The sequence below is a fragment of the Triticum dicoccoides genome, chromosome 3B, assembly GCF_002162155.2.
Source record: "Triticum dicoccoides isolate Atlit2015 ecotype Zavitan chromosome 3B, WEW_v2.0, whole genome shotgun sequence".
In the NCBI taxonomy this organism is placed as follows: Eukaryota; Viridiplantae; Streptophyta; class Magnoliopsida; order Poales; family Poaceae; genus Triticum; species Triticum dicoccoides.
The window spans coordinates 608347510-608372388 of record NC_041385.1 but is presented as its reverse complement, the minus strand read 5'-3'; the positions used below and the strand labels follow the sequence as shown (position 1 = coordinate 608372388).

The window sequence follows — 24879 nt, the reverse complement described above, 5'->3', positions numbered from 1 at the left end:
ACCGCACCAGGGAGCGGAAGTACCGCATGGAGCCGATTACGAGCGAGGGTGCGGTAGTACCGCTCCAGGAGGAGCGGTAGTACCGCATGGATCGAAAAACGCGAGCGGAGCCGCGGATCTGGATCTAGAACCTCCGCATGTCTACATCGATACTACCCACTACAAGAAATATGTCAACTTGTGACCACCACTATTGGTCACTGAAAGGTCATGGTTTTTCATTTGCGACCTTTTGTGACCAAAAATAGAAGGTCAAAAGCTGGCAGTCGTAAACTGACTATAGCGACCTTTCTTCTGGAATGGTCGAAGACGTTTATGACCAAAATATGTCCACTATGGCGTTTTGGTCACTAGCAACCTCCCCAGACCACGTAGGCATCCAGCGTGGCAAGCTGATGTGGCAGAAGATTCAGCCCGGTCCAATTCGGTTTTCTACATGGGCCTAGCCCAACAATTCAGCCTTTTTAATGTATTTTTTCCTGTGCTTTTATTAGCTACATGGGTCTGGCCCAACAATTCAGCCTTATTGATTTCTTTGCATTGCCCTTTTAACAGCGGGTTTTCTTTTTGATCATGTTTTTGGGCCTTTTCTATAATGGGCCTTTACCTTTCCACATAGTTTGTTTCCTTTTTTTTTCTATTTTCTATTTGAGTCGAGGCCTGCTTACAATAATTCTGAATAGCTTTTCAGCCCAGGTTATTTTGGGCCATGGCATCTTAATAGTACAATTATATTTGGGCCGTGGCCACTATCAGGTCCAGTAAGAACATTTTTTCTAGAGAATTTAATGTTCAAGTAAAATGTACATACAACAACAGATACATTTTCATTTCACTCCTACTACAGCTCACGACTACATAGACTAGTACATCTCACTTCAAATAAACAGTACTGTTCTCGGAAGCAAAATATGCCACCACACGCCATGGTGCGCCATCTTACTCGATCTGGCCTCAAGGAACTAGCAGCGCCGGTTGCTCCTTTGGACCAGAGCTCCTTGCTGTAGAGGATGGCTGAAACACGGATGCGAAGCTCCCTACACATGACATATTGTGTCAATGCTTGCAGCAACAGAAAGAACTCACATACCATAGAACTTGCACGGTAATGTATCAACCACCAAACAGTATGAAGCAAAAACAAACAAGAGGGGGAGGAGTTTATACCTGATCTTCTTGAGCCTCTCCTTAAGCAAAAGCATCATCCTATAGATTCTGGAAATGGACCAACACAGTAGTAGTGAAGCTATGCGGGGATCTTTGTGAAGCAGTTTATCGCTTCCTGGAGACAACAACAGTCTTTCCTCTCCTGCCCCAGTAGTGACGCAGACGATGATGGTTCCTGGGAAAGAGAGCAAGGTTTGAAGCACTAAGGAAAAATGCTACTGCAACAGTAAAGTTTTAAGGAATCAGCCATCAGGCATCAGCATACATCTATTGGAAACAAAGCATTGATATACAGACTAGCTGGGTCACATGCAAGGTACACTAGAAAGGTATAAATGAATACATTGACAATCATCAATACCAGATTGCAAGACATAACAATTATGTACCTAAGCAAGTCGACAATGGCATAGGGCAGGATATAAAATTTGGATACAAGTGATAGACAAACTAGTTCCAACAGATTGAATGAATTGAACTGCTATATAACCAAGTTAGAGCTAGCAGAAGTTGCAGGTAAATAAACATCCATAGAGCTAGCAGTAGCAAAAGCGAGGCAAGGTTAGCAGTAGCAAACCACATAAAGAACAACTAGGTACGACTCACCCTAGATGCATGCATGCATCATCATCCATACTTGCAGTGCATTTAGTAAAGAACAAATTACTGTATTTCCCAAAGTGTATAATAGCTTTGTGAAAAAGAGCATTGTATCAGCCATACACTTCTCACTAGATCAATGTATGCATGCAATTCATCCAGGCCGAGCATGATGCTAATTCCTACTCATGTTGCTAGCACATATACATACATACACACCAAGAACGAATTCACAGGCACATAAATGAATATCCCCTGGATAGCATGATAATGAACTACACACAGGCAATTTGACAGTAGAGGAGTGAGTGCTATTGTACCGTTAGAAAAATGCTACACACAGAGTGGTACATATATACAGGTAAGAAATCATATATAGCGACTGGAATTCAGTAAGAGGTGTAGCACAATAAACAGAGCAAGAAGGCGAGGTTGGTTGGTGAGTGAGACTGGCCCTGCAATCCGACGAACATGACGACGCTGGGCTTGCCCTTCTTGGGGGTGAAGGTCGGCTTCCCTCGATCCACCATGTTGCCTGTAATTCGATCAAGACAAATACAATCAGTATTAGGATCAGAGGTTCAGAACAAGAATAGTGAAGGCATTTATGCTACAAAAACAAGGAGATGATGCAAACTCTAACGAAGCAGGCACAGAGTAACAACAACTCCATTACACATAAGCTGCTGCTACCTGCATATACTAAATGGAACCAGAAGTATGTCGACTACAAGACGGCCATGAATGATGCCCAAGAAAAAAGAATGCACAAACACAAACGACAAAGCCAACAATAACACTAGTATCAAACTTAAAAAATAAACGCTTGACTAGCTAGCTAGTTTCTGAAAAGACAAGGCATTAAGAGGTATCATGATTCTTTTAATAACTTGCATTGCAACATTCATGATCAATAGCTATCCACAAATGGTTTCAAAAAAAGTAGCTATGCACAAATGCAAGAAAATCTACACGACCTGCCCGACTCTCTTAAATATTTTCTTAAAGTGGTTTCTTTACAGCTGGGTATATATTGCAGTTGACAAGAGAAGATGCATTTGCAGTTGCCTGCCACTCTGGAATGTCGAGGTGTTGCCTGACCTTCTCAATGTCAGTCACCAAGTCCCGGGTGGTGTTCTCCTCAAGACAAGCATGGGGAGTGCTCTTCCAGCGCCTCTCTGCAATCAAACAAACGGAAATTAAGCATCGCGGTCTCCTCAGAACACCGGTCTTCAGGTGGTGTTCTCCTCAAAATATGGAACAACATGCACTGCATGAAAACTAGAGTATATGTATTGCCCTCAACAGTGAACAATTATCACAGAGAACAAGATACCATGAGATGAATGATGGCACTCAAATTATAATCTCACATAGATAAAATTCATTGCCATAGTAAATTAGTAAGAGTACATCTTCACTTGGGTATATATAGTAAGTCAAGTTCGTTCTTATAAGCAAGTGTTCACAGGTTACCCTTAACATGCCTGCTTAACTTACACTTAAATGTGACTAGATGGCTGCAAGATAACTTTTGCTTCATATAAAGTAACTAGAATTAGCAAGACATATCAACAGAGACCATAAATGTTCAGGGTTATGCATGATGGATGTTGAGCACTTCTGTTGCTTATTCAGTTAAAACTGCAGCATCTGTGTACGTGAGACAAAAGTTGAAGGCAGGTCGTCGCCGAACTACCATCACCAGCAGCAGCAGCAGGCAGCCACCGCAGCCATGGAGGAGTTGGCGGCGGGGAGCAGGAGGCAGCAGCAGGAGCACCACCTCCGTCGTCTCCATTACGGAATGTGCAATGCATATACTGTAGTTTGTGTGCAAATGAAGAACATGACATTTGGGAGGTTGATGCAGACTTAATTTTAGCTCCCATAATGCTGACACAGGGTAAGGCACACCATGTATGTATACTAAATCATGACAGCATATCACGTCAAATGCTAGATGAACTTCAAACCAGAAACAGATACGCACTAGATTATGGGACCATTTCATATGGGGAAATGACGAAGCTATATGGTAGAAAACTAAGTTCAGTTCTTATTGGTTTCTTGCTGCATGAAGAACTCTCGCCATTTCCATTTTCTGAGACCTGTAGCAAGCAATGCATCAGATGCCAATGCTGGTTACTGGACACTGAAATTGTTAAGAGAGTGCATTATTGTAACAAACATGACAAGAGCTTACATCCATGGCATCATCATCTCCATCCCTCTTCCTTTTCTCCCTTTGTTCAGGTGACAAGCAGCTTGCCATTTGGCACAGGTCAGGCCCAGGGAGCTGGGGCTTCGTTCACAATGGAGCAAGCAGCTGGAGCTGCTGGGCCTTCGTTCACAATGGAGCACACAGGTGCCTGCACGGGCGTTGGGGCTTCAGTGCTACACATTTCAGCAGCAGGAACTCGGGTATGATCTGCAAACCGGGGGGCAGGGAAAAGAGAAAATTCACTTCAGTCTCCGTTGATCACAACAATATATCTGTACATTACAACGGTAATAATCAAAAATTATGTTGCTCTTCGATTACAATCCAGTGGATAACAGGACAACCGGATATTGGAACATTGCAGTGTTCTCTGAACTTACTGACGAACAAAAGCTGATTATGTTTCCCGCAAATTTTATTTGACCATTTTGGTGCAGCAATAGGATGTAACAGGAAGATGAGATAATAACCTGATCTCATGTACCAAGGTGCAAGTGTCAAGCCTCCGGATTAAATTCCAGATCTTGATGATAACTACTCCTACAGTATGAGAAATCGGCTATCTGAATTTCTTTTCAGAAACCGCCCGTCTGAAGGCCTAAACCATGGAGCAAATCTTGCTCCGCTACTCGAATGAGCAGAGATAAGCACGAAAAATCTTGCTCCGCTACTCGAAGGCCTAAATCAACCGGGGATTCACACCCGCCTTTTGCAGAGCCCGCACGGACGCCCAACCGCGGGGACTAAATGGAGATGGATGCGGGGATCGAAGCCGGAGAAGAGAGGAGAGGTTACTTGCCTGGACGGAAACGAGGAAGTAGCAGCCTCGTCGCAGGCCGCGAGGTCCAGCCCGACCACCGCGATGGCCGCCGCCCCTTCTGTCACGCTGCGCCGCGCCTCCTCCGCCGTTGCAGCCAGGGCACCCTCATTGCCCACCAGGACCAGCCTGTGCGTGTGCGCTTAGATTTAGAGCCCAACGACAGGAGGAAGAAGGGGAAAAGTGAGAGGGAGTACCTGCAGCCGTGCCTGGCGAGGCCGACGGCGAACCCCGCGAGACGGTGTCGGTGCCGCCGTTGCAGGCGAGCAGCACCTGCTTCACGTAGGCGGTGTCGGCGGCCATCCCCTTTCCCCTTCTTCTTCCCTTCGCTACTCGTGAAGAGTTATAGCAAGACAAGGCTTGGGGTGGTGGCGGCCGCCGTGGGCAGGGCTGGGGGCGGCGGTTGTGGCTGTGGACATGCACGGTGGATCCAGGCAGGGCTGGGGACGGGACCGGGGGATGGGGAGGAGGATGAGGTGTGGCTATGGGGGAACGGAGAGATGGCCGTGAGGAGGGAAGGAGGAGAGGGCGAGGAAGGGAGGGCGCCGCCGCCGGTGACGGGAAGCTAGGGTTAGAGAGGGGTGGCGGCGTCGATCTGAATCGGATCGAGATCTGAGGGAGGGAGAGGGCGGTGGCTGTGGGTGCGTAGGAGAGAGAGGGGGGCGAGAGGACGAGTGGTGCGGGTTGTGAGACGGTGGGGGGGTCAAGTCTGCCGTTAGATCCGGGACGATCGGACGGTTCAGATCGCCTATGGTAGGGTGATCCGGGGGAGTCGTCCTGATTGGTTGGAGAATACGGCTGTAATTTAAAATATAGTCTCTAGGTGCTAAAAACAAAGGGGTTTATGAAGCAACTACCAATAATATTTTGCAAAATGGAACCACTAAAATTTTCACTCAAGTTATACCGCATTTTATGGATGATGATAACCTTCTAATTGTTCTAGCCTTTTTTGGCCATTTAAGTTTTGTAATATTCCACCCGCAGTTACGAATGGTTATGCTCACGGTTTTAATCGCGTTTTGAAATTGGCATAAAGAATTAAAGAAATCAAAAAACGGAAAGCCTTTGCATTGTGTCATTATATGTGATCTAGTGTCTAGGAAAAAACAAACTTCTAATACAAGAAATACCTTTAAAAAGTCTGCTCAAATGGCATAGTCTGCTCAAATGGTCAATCTTATGGCCAGTTTCTTGGCATAGTCTACTCAAACGACTTCATATCATGCACAAGGGTGCATCCTGGAATGGCAAACAATTTTGCCTAAGGAATCTTTTGTTTTATTTGGACGAAAAATCAGTTTTCCATTTTTTTGATTGCCCAAAATGAGTTTTTTGTGAAGGACCTACCATATATTTGTTGCAAAATTGGACCTAATCAATTTTATAAAATAGTAGGCCATATATAATGCACAATTGACAAAATGGTTGGGTGTCAAAAGTTTTGATCCACCTCTGGTGAAAAAGACAAATTCCCGCTGATTCAGCTGGAAGCGGGTCAAATTTGAACTGCAGGTGCCTCGTAGTTTGCTCTTTATTTTTTCCAAAAATCATTTCTAGGTACATAAGTATCTATTTAATCGGAGAAACACCAAAAAAATTCCAAAATTCAACCACTAGCTAGGAGCGGTCAAGCCCGGCGTTTTGACTGCATTTTGAAACGGGCATAAAAAATTCAAAAAAATCAAAAAATTGGAAAACCTCCGCATTGTGCCATTATATGTGACCTAGTTTCTAGGAAAAATAATAAGCTTGTAATACGGTAATCATTTTAAAAAAGTGTTCTCAGAAATGAGCTATCATGTGTGAAGATTCATGGCTTTCAAGCTAAATGATCAATCTTATGGCCACATTCATGGCATAGTTTGTTAAAATGACCTCATACCGTGCACAAGGGTGCATCTTGGAATTACAAACAATGTTGCCTAAGGGAGTTTTCATTTTCTTTGCACGGAAAATTCATTTTCCATTTTTCGAGTGCCCGAAATGAGGTTTTTTTGTGAAGTACCTACCATATATTTGTTGCAAAATTGTACCAAATAAATTTTCTAAAATATTAGGACAAATTTAATGCACAATTGACCAAATGGTTGGGTGTAAAAAGTTTTGATCCACCTCTGGTGAAAAAGACAAATTCCCGTCGATTCAGTTGGAAGTGGGTCAAATTTGAACTGTAGCTGCCTGATAGTTTGCTCTTTATTTTTTCTAAAAATCATTTCTATGTAAATAAGTATCTATTTAATCAGAGAAACACCAAAAAAATTCCAAGATTCAACCACTAGCTAGGAACAGTCAAGCCCGCTGTTTTGAACGCATTTTGAAACGGGCATAAAAAATTCAAAAAAATCAAAAAATTGGAAAACCTTCGCAATGTGTCATTATATGTGACCAAGTTTTCAGGAAAAATAATAAACTTGTAATACCGTAATTGTTTTAAAAAAGTGTTCTCAGAAATGAGCTATCATGTATGAAGATTCATGGCTTTCAAGCCAAATGATCAATCTTATGGCCACATGCATGGCATAGTTTGTTCAAATGACCTCATATCGTGCACAAGGGTGCATCTTGGAATTACAAACAATGTTGCCTAAGGCAGTTTTCATTTCCTTTTCACGGAAAATACATTTTCCATTTTCTGAGTGCCCAAAATGAGTTTTTTTTGTGTAGGACCTACCATATATTTGTTGCAAAATTGGACCTAATCAATTTTATAAAATACTAGGCCATATATAATGCACAATTGACAAAATGGTTGGGTGTCAAAAGTTTTGATCCACCTCTGTTGAAAAAGAGAAATTCCCGTCAATTCAGTTGGAAGCGGGTCAAATTTGAACTGCAGGTGCCTCATAGTTTGCTCTTTATTTTTTCAAAAATCATTTCTAGGTAAATAAGTATCTATTTAATCAGAAATACATGGTTTGATGGCGATACATCGAGGTTTGGACGGTGGACGAGGGCCCCAACTCTAGAGCGTGTAAGCTCGCATGCCCGCCGCGTGGTCACCGCGTGACTGTGGCGTTGCCATGTGTTCTGGGCGGCCTAGGCATGTCTAGTGGGTTGGGCACTCCCCAGGTAGGTGCTAGGATGAAAATCACAACATAAGATTCTCACGAGGAGACCGATCGATCCTCAAACATGAATAAGCAGCCAAGTGTTTGATTTGCGGTACGGGAAACTCACATGGCTAATGGGCGTGAGTTTTGGCTGAGGATTATCACTTACTGAGAAGACCGTCTTCACAAATTTTCACCTCAAAAGGAGGAGCCTAGGTGGTACTTGCTTTGCAAAGTACCACACTAGACATAAATACGAATGGTGAAGTTGGGCTCAAAATAATGAATGGATTGAGATGGCATTTGGTGGAGGATGGTTATTTGGGCATAGGAAAGCACTGTAGAAAATGGATACCATTTGGACATGCCAAAGTGCCACTTCCTTCACAAAGTGTTGTTGTGAACAGAATAGGAAAATGAATATTTTTGAATTATTTTTGAACTAGGCAAGGAAGGTTTTTTACATATTTGACAAATATATGACCCAAAGAATTTATGAGATTTTTTTGGGAATTTTGGGAATGACAGAAATATAGGTTGCTTCACAACCTAGGGCAAAAACTGCCACATGGACATGACACATAGGCAAAACTGATGAGGTGGCGCCTAGTCATAGCAACCCACCACAATTTACAAGGTTATGACCATCTATATTGGTCATGATCAGCTAGAAATAAGGCAGCGGAGCAGTGCTATCTGCTTTATGACCATTTCGTGTAAGGAAATTACGACCTTTTTGACCAAAATGGTCGTTATAGTTTAGGGTTTGGAGCCCCCCGAACAGATTTTGACCAATTGGTCTGAAATGGTCATAGATCTATGACCAATTCTTCTAGGGTCACTGACAGAAGGTCACTATTTGACATATTTCTTGTAGTGATCGTTGATCAAACGGAACTATTTTGACAATCCAAAGAACATGCTTACTACACTACCACTCTCCTATGAATGCCACTTGCACAGATTTAGCCAAAAATCTCAAGAACACCACATGCATCTCCCCAAGACCTAGAAGCACAAGAAAGGAAGAAAAAGAGAGGAACTTGGGGAAAAACCTTGGTCCATGGCAAGAGGGCGAGGTGGGGAACGATCCCACCGGTCGGAATACAAGGAGAGCGGCCGGAGACGGAGATCCGGCGAGGGCCTCCGGCGCCGTTCTTGGGCAGGAGAGAGAGACGGGGTGGGGAATAGAGATGAATTGGTATGGGGGAGTTAGAACTCCCCTACCCTGCTCTTAACCCCCATCCGCTCGCGTGGGCGCGGAAGTACTGTGGGTCATCGCAGTAGTACCGCCTAGGCGAAAGTACCGCACGTTGGGCGGTAGTACCGCTCTTCCAGCGGCAGTAAACAATTACTGCCGCGATGGTAGCTGAGTACTGTGCCCCTGGAAAGCAGCGTGCATGCACAGAGCCACCAACTCCTGCGGTAGTACCGTGGCTTGCCACGGTAGTACCATAACCCCAAGAAAGTGCAAGTTCCAGACGAGAGGGAAAAGGCATTTGCAAGACAACCTTCAAAAATGACGAACAGGCAAGAAGCAAGCACAAACGATGACACAAACACGGCATAGAGAAGAAAGCACAAGACAACGGAGACCAACAAACTAACCACAACTCTCAGGAAGAGAGGGTGGTGGCCGAAGCCACCGATGTATGAGTCACTTGGTATGGCACCGCGAAGAATTATCCTTGGGCCCATGACCGAGACTCGTCTTTGAAGCACAAGTACCATAAAAATGGCTAATGTGAAAGAGTTTAATCAATTTATGCATAATGGGGGGAGGGAAAGTTCATTGAGATAACAACACTCCCCCTATGTCCATGCCTACACCTAGACAAGATAGCATGATGAGTATGGTGGGGTGTGCAAGGGTTCAAACCACATTACTCGAATCAATGATATTTAGCTCATGCCTTAACTTGCGAAATCTTGCTTCATCCAAGGGCTTCGTGAAAATATCTGCAAGGTTATCATGAGTGTTGACATACTTGAGCTTGATCTCCCCTCCCTAAAGTGATCCCGGATGAAGTGATACCGAATCTCAGTGTGCTTTGTCTTGAAGTGTTGCACCGGGTTGAGAAAGATCTTGATGGCACTTTCATTGTCACACCAAAGAGGCACTTCGTCACAAATGACACCGTAATCCTTCAAAGTTTGCCTCATCCGTAGAAGCTGAGCACAACAACTACCGGCAGCCACGTACTCCGCTTCGGTGGACGAGAGAGATACACAACTTTGCTTCTTGGAAGACCAACTCACTAAAGAGCAACTAAGTAATTGGCACCTGTCGGTGTCAAAACCGGCGGATCTCGGGTAGGGGGTCCCGAACTGTGCGTCTAAGGCCAATGGTAACAGGAGGCGGGGGACACGATGTTTACCCTGGTTTGGGCCCTCTCAATGGAGGTAATACCCTACTTCCTGCTTGATTGATCTTGATGATATGAATGTTACAAGAGTTGATCTACCACGAGATCGTAGAGGCTAAACCCTAGAAGCTAGCCTATGATTATGATTGTTCTTGTCCTACAGACTAAGCCCTCCGGTTTATATAGACATCGGAGGGGGCTAGGGTCACACATAGTCGGTTATAGAGAAGGAGATCTACATATCCGAATTGCCAAGCTTGCCTTCCACGCAAAGGAGAGTCCCATCCGAACACGGGACGAAGTCTTCAATCTTGTATCTTCACAGTCCAACAGTCCGGCCAAAGTATATAGTCCGTTTGTCCGAGGACCACTTAATCCAGGACTCCCTCAGTAGCCCCTGAACCAGGCTTCAATGATGATGAATCCGGCACGCAGATTGTCTTCGGCATTGCAAGGCGGGTTCCTTCTCCGAATACTCCATAGAAGATTTTGAACACGAGGATCGTGTTCGACTCTGCAAAACAAATTCCACATACCACTGTAGAGAGCACAATATTCCACAAATCTAATCTGCTGACCACTTTTCATAGCGTGACATCACGCCACGGCCCGGTCATTATTCGAACCGTTTTTCTCAACGTTGCGACGTGGTTTCCTTGGCACGTCTTGTCAAAGCAGAGATCATGTCCCCTTATCATGGGATTCTCATCAATACGGGTGTGGGTAACCCAACCGCGCCATCAATCGTGGCGCTTGGGGAATAAGCGATTTTAACGGGTGAGGGAGTCCTGGATTAGGGGGTGTCCGGATGGCCGGACTAAGACCTTTGGCCGGACTCCCGGACTATGAAGATACAAGATTGAAGACTCCGTCCCATGTCCGGATGGGACTTTCCTTGGCGTGGAAGGCAAGCTTGGCGATACGATATGAAGATCTCCTCCCATTGTAACCGACTCTGTGTAACCCTAGCCCTCTCCGATGTCTATATAAACCGGAGAGTTTTAGTCCGTAGGACGAACAACAATCATACCATAGGCTAGATTCTAGGGTTTAGCCACTCCTATCTCGTGGTAGATCTACTCTTGTACTACCCATATCATCGATATTAATCAAGCAGGAGTAGGGTTTTACCTCCATCGAGAGGGCCCGAACCTGGGTAAAAACATCGTGTCCCTTGTCTCCTGTTACCATCCGCCTAGACGCACAGTTTGGGACCCCCTACCCGAGATCCACTGGTTTTGACACCGACATTGGTGCTTTCATTGAGAGTTCTGTTGTGTCGTCACCATCAGAAAGGATGCCGCATCCCGTATTTAAAGACGGCGTCGTTGCTAAAGGAGCTTTGGCTGTAGGCCAAACTCTCCGGCTAGGCAGGTTTTTGATGACCGCCAGTCCGGCCGCCGCGCCAACGATGACCTCTTGGGCCATCGAAAGCAATCTTCGCATCAGCTCGGAGCTCGCCGAGCAGTTAGATCCGATGGAGCTCTTCTCCCTGAACGAACTCTTGGATCGCATCGCGGCCCTAGGAGTCGCTACTGATTACGACCAGATTGGGCTTAAACCTGATCAGAGAGAGATTGACTCTCCCTAGATTTCCCACCACGTCGAAGTGGTGGAAGAACAATGCGGCGAGTCTTCGCCCGCCCTAAGGACCAGATGCCTCCAGATTCCCGATCCCTCCAAGCCGGAAACCCACGGAGGGGAGGATGTCGCCCGAACCCTGAACCTAAAGTCAGGCAGCAGGCCCAATTCATTGAATAATATCCGAGAAAACAAGCTTCCGAATTCGGAAACTGATCGGCCCCTGAATCTTACATTGGGCAGGGTTCCGGATTTATTTCCACCCGCCCACCCAACTATACGGGATTTATCCCTAATACGGCAAGAGTCTGGAGAAACAGTACACCACTACTGGGCCAGATTCCTCCTGGCTATGAACAAGATAAAGGACTGCCGTGAGAAAGAAGTAATTTCACTCTTCCTTAACAACTGCACGGACATCGGAATCCTCAACACCATAAGTCGCCGCGAAATTACACGATTCGCCGACTTGACATCCATAGTACGAAAGTACTGCGTGATTGAAAGAGCTCAGAAAACCGAAGATAAATTCTGGGACAATCCGGCCCCGAATATAACACGAGTCCGAAACAAAAGGGTGCATTATCGCCAGGCATCTGAGCCAAACATCAAAAAACAAAAACCCTCTACAGGGTACGGGACCGTATTGGAAGGATGGCTCAATGGACCCTGTAGAATTCATAATTCAGGGAAAGCCACACCAACGCACAGCCTCAGAGCATGTTGGATACTACGGCAGGTAGCCAGAAGCGGCGAGGAGCTTTTAACTCCAGCACTCGAAGAATACCTCCCCAGTACGGTGTCGACAGTCTTCGAGACGTTCACATCAAACAATGCAAGGAAACGAACGCTCCGCAACCTCGCTGAAGTCTACCAAGTAGCAACAATAAACCCATGGAGTGACACGGCTATCACCTTTAACGCCAGTGACGAACCTAAATTCCGGACAGCCCGAGCACCAGCCGCATTGGTCCTCGGTCCGATAGTGGACAGCTTCCGACTTACAAAGGTACTCATGGACGGCGGCAGCGGACTCAACCTCATCTACGAGGAAACCCTGCGAAAAATGGAAATTGACTGGAGCCGTATTGAGCAAAGCAACACAACTTTTAGTGGAATAATCCCAAGCCGGGAAGCGTGCTGTTCAGGAAAAATCACACTGGATATGGTGTTCGGCACGCCGGACAATTACAGATCCGAGGAGGTCACGTTTCAAGTGGCCCCGTTCAGCAGCGGCTACCACGCTCTGCTAGGGCGAGAAGCATTTACAATTTTCCAAGCCATACCCCATTACGAGTACATGAAGCTAAAAATGCCCGGGCCCAACGGAATCATCACTCTTGCAAGTGATCCGGACATAGCGCTCCGCGCTAAAAACAAGACAGCCGCACTAGCCCTGCAGGCATTATCTGAGGCCCTAGCGGCCGAGGAATTAATGACGTTGCGCTCCATGGTGGACAGGGACGATGTGATACTAGACAAGAGATCCAAGTCCACCTCTTTTAAACCAGCAGACGAAATAGTCAAATTCCAAGTCCATCCAACGGACCCCACAAAAACGGCCTCCATCGGGACACAATTAAAACCCGATGTAGACGCCGCACTCAGAGACTTTCTGCGAAAAAATTGGGACATTTTCGCCTGGCACCCCTCGGATATGCCAGGAATCCCACGCAGGCTGGCCGAGCACAGCCTGAACATCATAAAAGGGTTTAAACCCGTCAAGCAGACTCTATGGTGCTTTTCCGAACCTAAGAGACAAGCCATGGGAGAGGAGCTAGCAAAACTACTGGAAGCCGGGTTCATCAGAGACATAAAACATCCGGACTGGCGAGCAAACCTGGTGATGGTACCAAAGAAGGACAAATCTTGGCGCCTATGTGTCGATTTCAAAGACCTAAACAAGGCCTGTCCAAAGGACCCTTTCCCACTCCCCCGAATTGATCAAATCATCGACGCCACCGTAGGACACGACTCATTGTGTTTCCTCGATGCATACTCTGGCTACCATCAAATCAAGATGGCAGAGTCAGACCAGGCCGCAACGGCATTCATCACCCCATACGGCCCATTCTGCTTCAACACGATGCCCTTCGGGCTCAAAAACGCCGGCGCAACATATCAGCGCATGATTCAGACATGTTTGGCCAACCAGATCGGCAAAACAGTCGAAGCATACGTAGATGACGTGGTCGTCAAAACAAAACACGTCGATACTCTAGTAGACGACTTGAGGCTCACGTTCGACAATCTCCGAACATATGATATTAAGCTCAACCCGGAAAAATGCGTTTTCGGCGTACCAGCCGGAAAGCTCCTGGGCTTCATCGTATCCGGTAGAGGAATTGAAGCAAACCCAGCCAAGATCCGAGCTCTATCACAATTAGATAACCCAAATGACCTCAAACAAATACAAAAACTGACAGGATGCGTGGCGGCTCTAAGCCGCTTTATCTCCCGCTTAGGAGAAAAGGCATTACCCCTCTATCGCCTCCTACGACGTACCGATCACTTCGAGTGGACGGAGGCCGCCACGGCCGGACTCGAAGAAATAAAAGCCATATTGGCAGCAAATCCGGTCATGGCCGCGCCCAACACGGGCGAACCAATGCTATTATACATCGCGGCAACCCATCAAGTTGTAAGCGCGGTGCTCGTCGTCGAACGAGAAATGGACGGACACAAGTTCCCCCTCCAAAAACCAGTGTACTACGTGTCCACTGTGCTAACTCCATGCAAGTCATGGTACCCGCATTATCAAAAGATAGCATACGCGGTGTTCATGGCATCCCGGAAGCTACGACACTACTTTCAAGAGTGCTCCATAACAGCGGCATCCGAAGTACCCCTTAATGACATTATAAACAACCGCGATGCAACGGGTCGGATTGCCAAATGGGCCATCGAGCTCCTCCCGTTAGACATAACCTACAAGCCAAGGCGAGCTATTAAGTCGCAGGTTTTGACCGACTTCATTGCCGAATGGACTGAAGCCGAACTCCCTAAAGAATACGGCGCATACTCCAATTGGATCATGCACTTCAATGGCTCCAAAATGTTGGCTGGCCTGGGGGCTGGCGTCGTTCTGACATCCCCAACCGGGGACATAGTCCAATACGTACTTCAGATAATGTACACGGATTCGAACAACGCAGCCGAATATGAGGCCCTTTTACATGGCCTCCGAATGGCAGTCTCCATGGGCATTCAGCGCCTAGAGGTCCGCGGGGATTCAAATCTCGCAATATCCCAAATAAATGGAGATTTCGATGCCAAGGACCCGAAAATGGCAGCTTACCGCAACGCCATCTTAAAGATGTCAGCTCGGTTTGAGGGGCTCGAATTTCATCACATAGCCCGGGAAAATAACCAAGCAGCAGACGTGCTGGCACGCATCAGCGCCAAGTGCGAGGCCGTCCCTCCCAACATCTTCCTAGAAAGGCTGTTCAAGCCATTTGTATCATGGGACGGAGAATCCAGTAACAATAGCCCGGACACAACTACACTGCCCCTCACCGAGCATCCTGACACAATTGGGGGCTACGCCAACGAAACAACGCCGTCAGCCCACGAAATAATGGCAGTCATTGCCCCTTGGACAGAGCCATTCCTAGCCTACCTAACTAGGCAGGAACTTCCCGAGGACCAAAACGAGGTCTGCTGCATAGCGCGGCGATCTAAAGCCTACAAAGTCCACGAGGGAGAGCTTTACAAGAAAAGCACAACCGGAGTCCTTCAAAGGTGTATCTCTGAAGAAGAAGGACGAGACCTTTTGGCCGAAATCCATGCCTGACTCGGCGGCCACCACGCCGCAGCCCGGGCCCTTGTAAGCAAGGCCTTCCGTACCGGATTTTATTGGCCAACGGCCCGGGCAGACGCTCAGGACTTAGTGCAACGATGTGTTGGTTGCCAGTTATTCGCCAACCAAAGCCACATGCCGCCTACCGCCCTACAAATTATACCCATTACCTGGCCTTTCGCGGACTGGGGGCTTGGCATGGTCGGACCCCTTAAAGGAGGAACCCACAAGCAAAAATACCTACTGGTCATGGTGGACAAATTCACCAAATGGATAGAAGCCAAGCCTGTAAAGACGGCCGAATCCGGACCAGCGATAGACTTCATATACGGGGTTGTACACCGTTACGGTGTCCCCCACAGCATCATAACCGACAACAGCACAAACTTCACGGCCGATGAAGTCAAACTTTGGTGCAAAAACATGGGCATCAAGCTCGACTATGCTTCAGTCTATCACCCTCAAACTAACGGTCAAGTCGAACGGGCCAATGGTCTCATTATGAGCGGCATCAAACCCAGACTAGTGCGATCTCTCAAGGAATCTGACACGCACTGGGTAGAGGAGCTTGACTCCGTACTCTGGGGGCTGCGGACCACGCCGCACACCATTTTTTATGGTATACGGAGCAGAGGCAGTACTACCATGCGACATAATCCATGACTCACCTCGAGTGCGCATGTACGAAGAAAGAGAAGCCGAGCTCGATCGACAGGACAGCTTGGACGCATTGGAAGAGGAGCGCGACGTGGCAAAGGCTCGTTCCGCATTATATCAACAGCAGGCTCGAAGATATCAAAGCAGAGAAGTACGGGCCAAAACATATAACATTGGCGAACTAGTTCTACGCCTGCCGGACAAGAAAAAGGATAAATTAAAGCCCAAATGGGAGGGCCCCTTCATCATCGACAAAGTACTGACTGGCGGAGCATACCATCTGCGAGACGCATCGGACAACCGACTCAAGCCGAACCCATGGAATGCAACACGCCTACGAAGGTTCTACGCCTAGCACCCGACTCCGTGTTCGTCTCCTTCCCTCGTCCCTTTGTTTTATTTTTTGTTTTTATTTTTGGCAGTCCAGGATTTTGTTCCTTCTCCCTCCCCCTTTTTCACACAAGCCCTTAGGGGCCCGCATGTGCAATATTCGCACGCACCCGACGCGCTACCTGCGCTCACAATACCTGGGGGCTTCTCTACCAAGAAGTTTATATAAAACGGGCCTCATGCCCACAACATGTGTAATGCTTCCGCATGAACCTTTTATACACCATTATATGCATCGATATGACTTAAGTTTTGGCCAAGCTGGGTTGCCTGGCTCCTGTGCTTACCCCTACGTTCCCGTTCGTTCGGCTAGGTGGTAAAGGGAGCACCTCTGCGATTGTTACTGCCGGGTCAGCCGGATGTGTACCTCAGACTGGGTGAAGCCGAAAGCTAGCATTCTTAAGGGAATATTCGGTCGGTGAACTAAAAGATGATCTTTCGTATTTACTCATTTGCCCCCAGATGCTTTTCTGCTCTTTCCGATAGTTCGGACATGCACTTTAGGGCATGCCTCCCAGGGAAAGGAACCCCTAACGGAACTATTCTCTCTGGAAGATGTTTCTTACTAACCATGTAATATAACATAACTAGTTGGGCACTTGTCTGCTAAAGAACTTATGACCCCTACGCCTTGTCTCCATGCATGCCCCGGTTCTTACATAACCAAGAGGGTATTCGGACACACTCCAAACTATAGGGTCCAGAGGTCGAAGCGAAAAGGTCCGCAATGACAAACGATCTACAATCCGGCTAGAGGACATTTTTTATGTCATTTTTACATAGTCAATCCGACTCGGCATATTCTTCTTCAATGCCATCTAACAGGCGGTCTAATTTACAGTCCTGTTGGGAATACTTTGCAGCCAGCTCCACTTGGCCATATGCCAAGCTGACCGGGATCTCCTTTCCGTCCGGACCTATAGGGCCGACCTCGGCCATGTGGTTTGGGTCAGCCTTCGTGTACCGAGTCTTCACCATGGCCCAGGCCTCCCTGGCACCTTGATGGCAAGCCGATATCTTCCATAACCGGAAGCGCTGCCGCACTCCCTCCAGCTTCTTGGCAAGCTCCTCAAGGCCTTCGGGCACGGAGAGGGATGGCCACATAGCCTGGATGACGCCTTGCATTGCCTGCCGAACTCGCTCGTGTAGTTGCAACAGCTCGGGAAGAAGGTCTCCCGATGAACCGGGCATTTCCTCCGCCGGACGACCCGTCAGCAGACCTACAGACATAGCTCTGTCAATCGACTTCCTCGCCGAATTCTTTTTTTGAAGATTTGTTCAAGCACTTACTAAAAATGCCGCGTCGAAGTCACCGATTCTCCTTCACGGTAGAAGACAGTTGAATGCGAACATCTTTTAGTTCCTCACCTAGCTGGGTATTGGCGTCTTGAAGCTTGTTCTTCTCTTGCCTCACCCTCGTCAGCACGTTCTCGCCAGCCTTTAGTTGGCGTAGGAGTTGTTGCTGGTCCGGATTCACTCCGGCCTCATCTGCATTATTATAGTCAAGGTTGCACGCCTGCCGCATTTCAAAACGGAGGTACCTTTCGAAGCACATATTATCTGCGGGCGTCCCCTTGACATTCTCTGAAGTGGCCAATGTGGCCTCGAGCTGAGCCTTGCACTCTTCGAGCTCCTGGGACAATTGCGTGTTCTTCTTTGTAAGACACTGCATAGCACATGATCCTTCAAACAGTTACCTTCACTGTTTCAAGTCTCGGGGGCTACTGACATATATAACCTTCAATTCTACTCACCTGTATGTCTTTCACATACTGCTCTGTGGCTCTGGCTAGACCATCTTGAGTAGCACGGAGATACGCATCTCCCGTATTAAAGGCGTCCAATGCCTCTGGGGAAAAACACGCGTCACGAAGAACAGTCCGGCGACGCCTGTGGTTTAGGGCACTCTCCACCTCTGAATTGGTGGAAGATAGCCCGTCGGCGCCCTCTGTCGGAGGAGCGCCCGAGGCGCGTCCCGTGTCCGCCTCCGCTTCCGGACCCGGCCTCGAACCTTGGCCGGCGGACATAGTCCGGTGGGCTCTCTTCTTTCTAAGAAAATCATGAGCATTAGTAAGACTAAAGGGCATAAACCCTAGGCGTTAAATCCGCACACCATACCGTTGCACCGGAATCTCGATCTGGTCCGCACTTCTTTTTGGCCAGCCTGGCTTCAGCGGCCCTTGTTGGCTGCCCATCGTGGGCTCGGCCTTCCGCCTCAAGGATTTACCCTGCGAAACGCTGTTAGTGCACGGCATGCAAGATAAAGCATGAGAATACTGGGACTTCGGTCTTAGTTACCTTGGAGGCTGGAAGTAGTCTGGGATAGTCGGCCGTGATGGCCACTAAGGAGTTATCCTTGCTCAATTGATGAAATACTCCATCAATCAACTGCACGCATAAGTCCGGATCTTCTTGGGAGTCCGGATCGAGGGACCGTTCCGAATGCTCGGGTTGTGGAGCAGGGCTGTTTATTTCCTTTACAGCCTGGCGCAGCTCCTGCATGTAAACATTACTAGTCTAAGTACTCAACTACAGGAATTTCGAAAACGGGTAGGCAAGTGAGAGTGTCCACTCACCCAACTAGGAGGATTGTACATAGAGAATCTGCCTTCCGGGTTGACATGGAGGAATTCTTCCTCTTCCCCCTTGTACAAAGCGGATAAGATTCTCGTTAAAGTGGCGGCCGAATCTGGCCCCTTGCGACCGCACCGGGTAGCATCATCCTCCCTATTGAAATCCCACATGGGGTGGCCTCTATATTGAAGCGGCTGCACCCCTCGCGTGATGCATATGGCCATGACCTTGATCATGGTCAGTCCGGAATGAGCCAACAACCTTATCTGGCTCATCAGGTACAGGACGTCCCTGTCAGCTTCCCTCTGAGGGTTCCGTGGGCGCCAACTCAGGCGCTTCTTCAATGGGGCATTATTGAACTCGGGGAGGCCGATCCGTACAGGGTCCGGCAGGGGGACGTCATCTATATAAAACCATTCCGAGGGCCAGTCTTCGGACACCCTCTTTGGGGTGCCGGATAGATATCCAGTCCCGGCGATGCGCCATAGTTCGGCTCCGCCCACTTGATAAATAGACCCCTCCTGAGAACGAGGCACAAGGCAAAACAACCTCTTCCACAACGCGAAATGGGCCTCAATGCCCAAGAACAGCTCGCAGAGGGCCACGAAGCCCGCAATGTGCAGAATGGAGGCGGGCGTGAGGTTGTGTAGCTGGAGGCCGTAGAACTCCAGCAACCCTCGGAGAAACGGATGAATTGGAAATCCGAGTCCTCTCATCAAATAAGGGACTAGGCATACCCGCTCTCCTCGAGAGGGATTGGGGACGCTCTCCGCCTGCTCTCCGCCGCTATAGGTAGCAATCCCGGCGCGAACTGGGACCATATAGCTAGGGGGAGAAGCCCCTTGGACTGAAGCACTACTAGCTCGCTATGCGGGACGGAACACCGCCCCCAATCTCTGGGCCGAGCGCTGAAGAGGCGAGGGGAGGAGCTGCACCAACCGGCCATGGTGGAATGGATCTCTGTCGAAGGCACTCTGATGAAATCTTGAATTGGATCTAAATCCCCATCTCTTTTATGGGCGGTTCATTAACGCAACCATGGGGGTAACTGAAAAAATCCCCTGGCTTTTCGCATTCGTTTGACACATGGAAGATGGTCATTATGGGGCACAGAAGCAGAGGAGGGCAGCACGCACTAGAAGCCGGACAATATTCGACGGGTACAAGGAATTTGAAGAGGAACCTGCCTTGCAATGCCGAAGACAACTTGCACGCCGGACTCGTCGTCATTGAAGCCTGGTTCAGGGGCTACTGAGGGAGTCCTGGATTAGGGGGTGTCCGGATGGCCGGACTAAGACCTTTGGCCGGACTCCCGGACTATGAAGATACAAGATTGAAGACTCCGTCCCATGTCCGGATGGGACTTTCCTTGGCGTGGAAGGCAAGCTTGGCGATACGATATGAAGATCTCCTCCCATTGTAACCGACTCTGTGTAACCCTAGCCCTCTCTGGTGTCTATATAAACCGGAGAGTTTTAGTCCGTAGGACGAACAACAATCATACCATAGGCTAGATTCTAGGGTTTAGCCACTCCGATCTCGTGGTAGATCTACTCTTGTACTACCCATATCATCAATATTAATCAAGCAGGAGTAGGGTTTTACCTCCATCGAGAGGGCCCGAACCTGGGTAAAAACATCGTGTCCCTTGTCTCCTGTTACCATCCGCCTAGACGCACAGTTCGGGACCCCCTACCCGAGATCCGCCGGTTTTGACACCGATAACGGGCAAGTGGGGAGGCACACAGTTTCTACCGCCTTTATAAAGGGATAAGGATTCCTCTTTTTCACCCACGCCTTCTTCTTCCTTCGCTCATCCATTCTCGCATGCTCGAGCTCCAGTGCCCAAGTTCTCACCTTCTCCGTAAAGCCATTCTGAAAGTGCAACTATCCCTAGGTGGTTTTGGTAATTCCTAACAACATATAGCTCATTGGGCTAATACTATTCCAAGACAAATATTTCAGGAAAGCTCAATGAATGGCATGGATAAGGAAAGTGGATCCCTCAAAATACTAAGGATAAAAGGATTGGCTCAAGCTCAAAATCTCAAGACTCTACACTTTATATTTTAGTGATCCAAGATCACATTGAGTCTATAGGAAAAGCCAATACTATCAAGCAGGGATGAGGTGTTGCTTAATGAGTTTCTTGCTCCATAGTGCTTAGTGATATGCTCCAAAAACCCTCAACTACTTTCTCATATCCACATATGACCCAAACCAAACGTCAAACTCGGCCCCACCGATTCTTTCTATCCGGCGCCACCGAGTTCAGATGTCATAGCCACTTCCACAAACCCTAGGCAAATCGGTCTCACCGATAGGGATCTCGGTTTCACCAAGATGGGATTGTAATCTCTCTGTTTCCCTTCATAACGTTTCAGTCTAACCGAAGTGAGCGATCGGTCCCACCGAGATTGCAATGTAAACTCTCTGTTTTCTTTTCGTAACATTTCGGTCCCACCGAAATGAGAGAACCGGTCCCAACGAGTTTACCTGACCAACTCTTTGGTTAGCTTATTACCAAAATCGGTCTCCCCGAGTTTGTGTAATCAGTCTCACCGAGATTGCGTTATGCCCTAACCCTAACCATATCGGTCCTACCAAGTTGCATGCCGGTCCCACCGAAAACCCTAACGGTCACTAGGTTTACTAAATCGGTCCGACCGAGTTTGTTGATTCGGTCCCACCAAGGTTGGTAAATTGTGTGTAACGGTTAGATTTTGTGTGGAGACTATATATACCCCTCCACCTCCTCTTCACTCATGGAGAGAGCCATCAGAACAAACCTACAGTTCCAACTTACCATTTCTAAGAGAGAACCACCTACTCATGTGTTGAGGCCAAGATATTCCATTCCTACCATATGAATCTTGATCTCTAGCCTTCCCCAAGTTGCTTTCCACTCAAATCTTCTTTCCACCAAATCCAAATCCTGTGAGAGAGAGTTGAGTGTTGGGGAGACTATCATTTGAAGCACAAGAGCAAGGAGTTCATCATCAACGCACCATTTGTTACTTCTTGGAGAGTGGTGTCTCCTAGATTGGCTAGGTGTCACTTGGGAGCCTCCGACAAGATTGTGGAGTTGAACCAAGGAGTTTGTAAGGGAAAGGAGACCGTCTACTTCGTGAAGATCTACCGCTAGTGAGGCAAGTCCTTCGTGGGTGATGGCCATGGTGGGATAGACAAGGTTGCTTCTTTGTGGAACCTTCTTGGGTGGAGCCCTCCATGGACTCGCGCAACCGTTATCCTTCGTGGGTTGAAGTCTCCATCAACATGGATGTACGATAGCACCACCTATCGGAACCACGACAAAAACATCTGTGTCTCCAATTGCGTTTGAATCCTCCAAACCCTTCCCCTTTACATTCTTGCAAGTTGCATGCTTTACTTTCCGCTGCTCATATACTCTTTGCATGCTTGCTTGAATTGTGTGAAGATTGCTTGACTTGTGCTAAGATAGTTAAAATCTGCCAAAGACTGAAATTGGGAAAAGGTTAAGTTTTTAATTGGTCCAGTAGTCTAATCACCCCCCCCTCTAGACATTCTTCAAGATCCTACAAGTGGTATCAGAGCTTTGGTCTCCATTTGCTTTGATTTCCATAGCTTTTGGTGGTCATAGCCTTGGTTTCACAACCTAGGAGAGTATGGCGTCTAGCGAGGGAAATTATCACCGTAGAGGTCCTTACTTTGATGGTACTAATTTTGCTAGTTGGAAGCATAAGATGAAAATGCATATTCTCGAACATAACCCCGTCGTTTGGGCTATTGTGTGTATTGGCTTGCAAGGTGAATTCTTTGATTGGAGAGAACCGAACCATGAAGCTAGCGAGGATGAGTTGAAGATGCTGCAATACAACGCTCAAGCTTGTGATATCCTCTTCAACGGATTGTGCCCCGAAGAATTCAACAAAATCAGCCATCTTGAGAATGCAAAGGAAATTTGGGATACTTTGATTGATATGCATGAAGGTACCGACTCCGTCAAGGAATCCAAATTGGATGTCCTCCAAAGTCAACTTGACAAGTTCAAAATGAAGGATGGTGAAGGTGTCGCTGAAATGTACTCTAGGCTTGCTCTTATCACAAATGAGATTGCGGGCTTAGGAAGTGAAGAGATGACCGACAGATTCATCATCAAGAAGATCCTAAGAGCATTGGATGGAAAATATGATACCGTGTGCACATTGATCCAAATGATGCCAAATTACAAGAATCTCAAGCCAACAGAAGTCATTGGAAGAATTGTTGCTCATGAGATGTCACTCAAGGATAAGGAGGAACTTCACAACAAGTCAAGTGGTGCTTACAAAGCCTCATGTGAATCCCCTACATCATCAAGTGAGAAACAAACCTTCAATGAAGAATTGAGCTTAATGGTGAAGAACTTCAACAAATTCTACAAGAGTAGAAGCAAAGAGAGAAGCTCTAAGTCAAGTTCCTACAATGACAAAAGATCTTCCAGTCGAGAGCACAATTGCTACAATTGTGGGAGACCCGGACACTATTCCAATGAGTGTATGACACCCTACAAAAGAAGAGAAGATTCTCCCAAGAGAAGAAGTAGAAGAGAAGAATCACCGCCAAGGGAGAGGAGGAGTAGAGATGATCGTTATGAACGAAGAACATCTCGGAGAAGCAAGGATTCGGAAAGGAAGGAGAAGTCATCAAGGAGCTACACAAAACAAAGACATCAAGCTCATGTTGGTGAATGGGTATCCGGTTCCGACTCTGGCCATCACTCCGAGAGAAGCTATCACTCCGACTCCAAACATACTCAAGATGAAGGTGTTGCTGGTCTAGCACTTGTGTCAACCAACTCCTATGACATATTTGATTCACCAAATGAAGGACTTGGAAGATGCTTCATGGCTAAAGGCCCTAAGGTAACACACCCCGAGTATGTTGATTTCAATAGTGATGAAGATGACTTGTTAGGGGATGATGATTTACTTATTGACAACTCTAGTGATGAATACTATGATGAAACGTCAATTAATCATGCTAATCAAGATAAAACGAATGACAATAATAAGGGGAAGATTGAGCTTCTAACTAAAGAACTAAACACTCTTAAGTTAGCTCATGAAACTATCTTAGAAGATCATCGAGAACTTTTAAGGGCTCATGAGAAGTTACGCTTTGAAAAGCTCAACCTTGAGTAAGAGCATGAGTTCTTAAAGGCAATCAATGATGATCTTCGTAAGAAAAGTTCTTCTTACATTGCCAAGCGTTTACTCTTATCTACTTACATGCCTCAAGTCAAGTCCATTAATAAGAACAAGAAAGATTCTTCCTCTAGTAGTAACAATAATCATGCTAAATCCAATATTGTTGATTCTAGTAGTTCTCTTGATTCCACTAATGATTCTCTTAGCCAAGTTACACTTGAGCAAGAAAATAGCTTATTGAAGGGAATTATAGAGAAAGGTGTTTACAAGAGCCTTGCCGGGAGTAAGCAATTTGAGGAAATTGTATGCAAGCAAGGAAGGCACCGGAAGAACCAAGGTGTTGGTTTTGAATGAAAGTTCAATGCCAATGGAGTTGAGTGGGAAGAAGATCAATATCCCAAGATGAAGTTTGTTCCTCAACAAGAGAAGTATGATCCTACTTCCTTCAAGGGAACACAAGCTCAAGATGATCTTCCGCCACAA

General features: G+C 47.1%; 1 long non-coding RNA gene across 1 annotated transcript; it reads right to left on the bottom strand.

Annotated features, from left to right (window-relative positions):
- Positions 1-710: 710 nt before the first annotated feature.
- On the bottom strand, positions 711-4195 carry LOC119277410. Its single transcript, XR_005137089.1, has 5 exons — positions 3971-4195; positions 3758-3875; positions 2869-2945; positions 1168-2302; positions 711-1037 (listed from the first exon to the last, which is right to left on the bottom strand). It is a non-coding gene; the product is annotated as an uncharacterized LOC119277410 (long non-coding RNA).
- Between the last annotated feature and the right edge of the window lie 20684 nt (positions 4196-24879).